The sequence below is a fragment of the Microcebus murinus genome, chromosome 12 (assembly GCF_040939455.1).
Source record: "Microcebus murinus isolate Inina chromosome 12, M.murinus_Inina_mat1.0, whole genome shotgun sequence".
NCBI lineage: Eukaryota > Metazoa > Chordata > Mammalia > Primates > Cheirogaleidae > Microcebus > Microcebus murinus.
Genome location: NC_134115.1, coordinates 92,546,800 through 92,552,799, shown reverse-complemented (window position 1 = coordinate 92,552,799; position 6,000 = coordinate 92,546,800).

Sequence of the window (6,000 nt, the reverse complement as noted above, 5' to 3'; positions counted from 1 at the left end):
AGCTCTTTAAGTCTCCTTAAGTGCCCCGCCCTCCTGGCCTATGGGCCCGCCCCGTGGAGCCACCTAAGCAGGTGGATGAAGCTGCCTGTGTAACTCGAGCCGAAACTGGGGACTCTCACCATGAGGTGCGACCATAGCAGGACGGTGCTGGGGGCTGTGCAGGGCGCGCGGCTGGCCCATACCCGGTGCCGAGTGCACGGCAGGAACCAGGAGGGTGCAGGATGGCCGTGTGGTGGGTGGAGACCAGTGGACCGGGAGGCAGGGAGCACCCATGGCCAAGGGGTGCAGGGGGTGCCAGCCTGGATCAGGAACACCCCACCATGAGCCCAGCTCTGGGCCTGCCCCAGGGCCCTCCCTGTGGGCCCCAGCCCAAAGAGCCAGGGGTGAGGGTGGGTAGGAGAAGTGACCAGCCTGGTCTCAGTTTCCCCATCAGCAGTATCAGCGCATCACAGGGGTGATAAGCCCACCTGGAAGAGATGCCCCCTCCTGCCAGCTGAGCTCTGTCAGCCAGGGTTCCCCAGGGTGGGGCTCACATTCTAGACAGGACAGGCTGGGGGACCAGTCTGGCTTTGGTGTTTGAACCCATCCTTCCCACTTGGGCTCAGAGCAGGTTTCTTATCCATCTCAGCCTTTAAAAACCAGCACCGGGGCCAGGCGCGGTGGCTCACGCCTGTGATCCTGGCACTCTGGGAGGCCAAGGTGGGCGGATTGCTCAAGGTCAGGAGTTCAAAACCAGCCTGAGCAAGAGCGAGACCCCGTCTCTACTAAAAATCGAAAGAAATTAATTGGCCAACTAAAAATATATAGAAAAACATTAGCCGGGCATGGTGGCGCATGCCTGTAGTCCCAGCTACTCGGGAGGCTGAGGCAGGAGGATCGCTTGAGCCCAGGAGTTTGGGGTTGCTGTGAGCTAGGCTGACGCCACGGCACTCTAGCCCGGGCAGCAGAGTGAGACTCTGTCTCAAAAATAAATAAATAAAAAGCAGCACCACGAGGGGTTTAGAAGCCACAGCCTGCATGGTCCTGGCTGGAAGGAAAAGGCCAGGGCAGCTCTGGCGGTCTGTGAGTGAGTGAGCCTGCGTGTGTGCCCTGCCCCTGCCTCCCGGCTCCACTGCTGCCCACAGCTCAGTCTCCGCCTTTGCGGTCACCTGCTGTGCCTCCATCCTGCCTGGGCCCTGGTGTCTGGGGGAGCAGCCCCAGGAGGCTCCCCAAGGGGAGACCCAGGGTGCCCACAGGATGCCGTGGCTGCCTTAGCCCCCCAGAAGCAGTGTGGTCCTGGTGCCTGGCCAGTCTGCACAGGGCAGCCGGGCTGGCACTGCTCACATGTCTGCTTGCTGAGGCCTCAGCTGTGACGCCCCCCCCCCCCCCCCCCGGTGCCACAATCCAGGCCCCATGACTGTCTCAGGCCAGCCCAGCCTGACCCCTTCCTGGAGCCGCCCGTCATGGCTCCCGGTTACGGGCCACTGCACGAGCCTTGGCAACGTGCTGTGGGGCTCTAGCATCCTTTGCAGCCCGGGGCTCTGGCTCCCAGCCAGGACCTCTGTCCCCAACTCCCATGCCCCGCCCTGCCTCTGCCCAAGCGCCCGTGTTTCAGTTGTTTCCTGCCAGTGTGGCCAGAGCTCCACCTGCCGGCTCCCTGCGTCCCCAGCAGACAAGCCGCCAGCCCCAGAGACGCCCTGACCCCTCCGCACCTGCCAGCCGCCCTCCCCCACCCCGGCCCGCTGCCCCAGTGTGTTTGTACACGGGGCTGGAAGCAGCCTTACCCGTCCACCAGAAAAGCAGAATGGACAGAGGACATGAACTGGCCTCTCAGAGAAAAGGCAACAGAAAACAACACATTGTGTGAAAATGCTTCACCTCACACTTAACCAAATCAAATATGGTTCATCTCTGCAGCCGACAGAAATGGGGTCACACTGTCATTTGTCAAGTGCGAGGTGTCAACTGGTGTGGCAGCAGCGGTGGTCCTAACGCTGTCCCCCAGTGCCCTGCCCACCTGGGGGTTAGCCCGCCGTTCCTCCTAAAGCACGCCGGCTGCCCCACTTAGGGGTGAAACCCTGAGACACAGCCACTGTCCTAGTCTGCGGGCCAGTCCCACGGGTCCAGGGAAGAGGACAGAAGAGGTGGGTCGACACAGGCCTGCGCTGGGGAGAGTCTGAGATTAAGCGATATTATGCACTGGGTCTTGTCTCCCAAAATTCACACGCCGGAGCCCTAACCTGCAGTCCCTCAGGTCTGTACAAAAGTAATCAAGTCAAAAGGAGGTCGTTAGGGTGGGTCCTGATTCAACGTGACTGGTGTCAGTATAAAAGGGAGATTTGAGCTGGGTGTGGTGGCGCACACCTGTGGTCCCAGCTACTCAGAGGAGGCTGAGGTGGGAGGCTGGCTTGAACCCAGGAGGTGGAGGCTGCAGTGAGCTGTGATCGTGCCTGTGAATAACCACTGCACCCCAGCCTGGGCAACAGAGTGAAACCCCATCTCCAAAAATAATAATAATATAGTAAGACCTGGTGCACAGAGCTTCTGAAAAAAAAATAATAAATATCTTTAAAAAGGTAGATTTAGACAGACACACACAGAAGGAACTCCACATGAAGTTGAAGGCAGACAGCAGCAACACACCTACAAGCCACGGAACGCCAAAGACTGCCCCAGTCACCGGGAGCTCTGGGGAGGCTGGGGCAGCTGTCCCCCCCACCCCGATGCTCGGTATCAGACTTCCAGCCTCCAGATAGAAGATAAATGTCTGTTGTTTCAAGGCCCCCATTCTGTGGGACTTTGTCTGACAGCCCTAATGAAAACTAATACAAGTCGGGGAAAAATGAAGTTGAGGAAAACCATCATTAGTATAGATCATCCTGAGTCTGTGCTTGTATGTATTAGGTTATTGAGTATGGAATGTCCCATTTCCTTAAGTACTAAGTTTGACAGTTGCTATCTCTGACATTGTGCTTTTTGGGGGAGGAGGCGGATAGAATATCACTCTGTTGCCCAGGCTAGAGTGCCGTGGCATCAACCTAGCTCACAGCAACCTCAAACTCCTGGGCTCAAGCGATCCTCCTGCCTCAGCCTCCCGAGTAGCTGGGACCACAGGCACGTGCCACCATGCCTGGCTAATTTTTTCTATATATTTTTAGTTGGCCAATTAATTTCTTTCTACTTTTCGTAAAGATGGGGTCTTGCTCTTGCTCAGGCTGGTTTCGAACTCCTGACCTCGAGCGATCCTCTTGCCTCGGCCTCCTAGAGTGCTAGGATGACAGGCGTGAGCCACCGCGCCAGGCCTGACATTGCACTTTGACACTTCTTGTTTTATGTTTATTGTGGAGGGTCATCCTCAGTCTTTCAAACACATTTTGGCTGGTGATACACATTTTTTTAAGAGCAATTTTTGTGAAACCATGGATAAGTCAAGAATTCATGTGGTTTCTCAGTATGAGTTCTGTCGTGGAACCACTGCAGTGCAGACAGCTTGGAATATCCATGAAGTGTTGGGAAGGCTGTGGCTAATGAATGCACAGTTCGTCGACGGTTTGAGAAGTCCCATTGTGGTGATTTTAATCTTGAAAATGAGCCACGTGGGTGACGTGAGACCAGGGTGGATAATGATGAGCTGAAAGCTGCGGTGGAAGCGAATCCATCTCAACCTACGCGTGAATTAGCAGCAAGGTTTTTTGGTTGTGTTTTGTTTTTATTTCAGAATATTATGGGGGCACAAATGTCTTGGTTACATAAATCGCTTTTGTACAGTTTGGGGCAAAGTTATAAGTGTGCCCATCACCCAGATAGTGTGCATTGTACTCATTACCTGTGAATTTACCCACCCCCTCTTCCCCCCTCCACCTGCTTGGTTGTTGATGAGTTTTATTTCCGTATATGCACATAAGTGTTGTTCAATTAGTTCCGATTTAACGGTGGGTAACATGTGGTGTTTGTTTTTCCATTCTTGTGATAGATCACTTAGAAGAATGATCTCCAGGTCCAACCAGGTTAATACAAGAGGTATTTGTTCACCATTGTTTTTTTTAATGGCTGAGTAGTACTCCATGGTGTGCCTGCACCACATTTTATTAATCCACCCACGTATTCATGGGCACTTGGGTTGATTCCACTTCTTTGCAATTGTGAGTTATGCTAGCAGCAAGGGTTGCCGTTACTATTCCAACAGGATTGGACCATTTGAAACAAGTGGGCAAGGCAAAGAAGCTGGATAGATGGTGGGTTCCACATGAAGTGAACAAGCGTCAGAAGAGAAGCCATCTCGAAGCTTGCCTCTCTTTGCTGCCACGACTTAAAGGCTGAACCATTTCTATGCGGTATTGTTACGTGTGATGAAAAACGGATTCTTTTTGACAAATCGCAAGCCTTTGGCACAGTGGTTGGATAAGGATGAAGTGTCGAAACACAGTCCAAAACCAAATATTTGTCGAAAAAAGCTAATGGTGTGTGTTTGGTGGTCCAGCACTGGTATCATCCACTACAACACTTCATGAAACCTGGTCAGTCGTTTACAGTGGATGTCTGCTGCAACCAGCTGGATGAAATGATGAGGATGCTCGTGATGAAGCAGTCAAGATGGGTCAGGACAGTCCTCTTGTAAGACAACACTTAACCACATGTCGCACAAACGACTCTGCTCAAACTACAGCAGCCGGACTTGGAAACTCTCTGCCATCCACCATATTCACCAGACCTTGCACCAACTGACTACCACTTCTTCCAGGCTTTGGACCCCTTCCTGCAAGGAAAAACATCCAATTCTCAGCAAGCTGTGGGAAAACCTCTTTCATGATTTCATCGCCACTCGCTCTCCAGGCTTCTTCCCTGCTGGCATAAACAAGCTCCCGTTAAGATGGCAAAGCTGTGTCAGTAGTTTAGGTGCATGCTTTGATTAACTGTACTGCTTATTTGAGACATGATAAACTACAGTTTTTACTTGAAGTCAGACATTTCATATTTAATGACCTAATATGTGGGAAAAGACCCAGGAGCCACCTGCAGATGGGCTCCGACAAGTAGCTGCCCTCCACTTTTACTTCCCAGCCTCTGCACTGTTTGAATTTTCTGCCGTATCTTCACAGCAAATGTTTTAGAGAAGTGAGAACAGACATGTATAGCCACCATGCTTAACTGAACCCAGGGCCTGCTCAGCCCTGGGGTTATCCCTAAGCCTCCACTCCTGCAGGCTTTGCCTGGAGCAGCCCTGGGAGGGGTCCTGGGGCCTCAAGGGGCTCATCCTTCCTGCTGGCCCCTGGCTGAGGTCCCAGGTGCTGCTGGTCTGGGACATGTTGGTGTTGGGATAAACTCTGTCTCTCCTGAGTGCCCGGCTCTGTAAGCTCCTTCCCAGGGGCAATTTATTTATTTATTCATTTATTTATTTTTTTAGAGATGAGGTCTCCCTCTGTCACCCAGGCTGGAGTGCAGTGGCACAATCTCAGCTCACTGCAGCCTCCAACTCCTGGGCTCAAGCGATCCTCCTGCCTCAGCCTCCCGAGTAGCTGGGACTACAGGTGCCACCACCATGCCCAGCTAATTTTTAAATTTTTTTTCCTAGGGACGGCCGTCTTGATATGTTGCTCAGGCTGGTCTTAAAATCCTGGCCTCAAATGAACCTGCTTCAGCCTCCCAGAGAGCTGGGATTACAGGCACAAGCCACCATGCCCAGCTACACGCCACGGACACTTCAACAGTTCTGTTCTGAAGGCGGGTGCAAACGTGGGGGGGAAGCGGGGGTACTAGGGGTGTCATTGGGGTAAAAGTTCAGCAGGAACTTTCAGCTCTGTCCTTGGAGAGGCCTAGAAGTGGCAACAGCCCAGGAGCAGTGAGCAGCCCCAGCACCCAGACTCTGGTTTCCAAAGAGCCCTGGAAACTAAGCTACAAGGAACCAGGGCTCTGCAACGAACCAAATGTGTCTCCCAAAATTCATGTGTTGAAATCCTAATCCCCAAGGTGATGTCATCAGGAGGTGGGGCCTACCATGAGTGCCCGTAGAAAACACCCCAG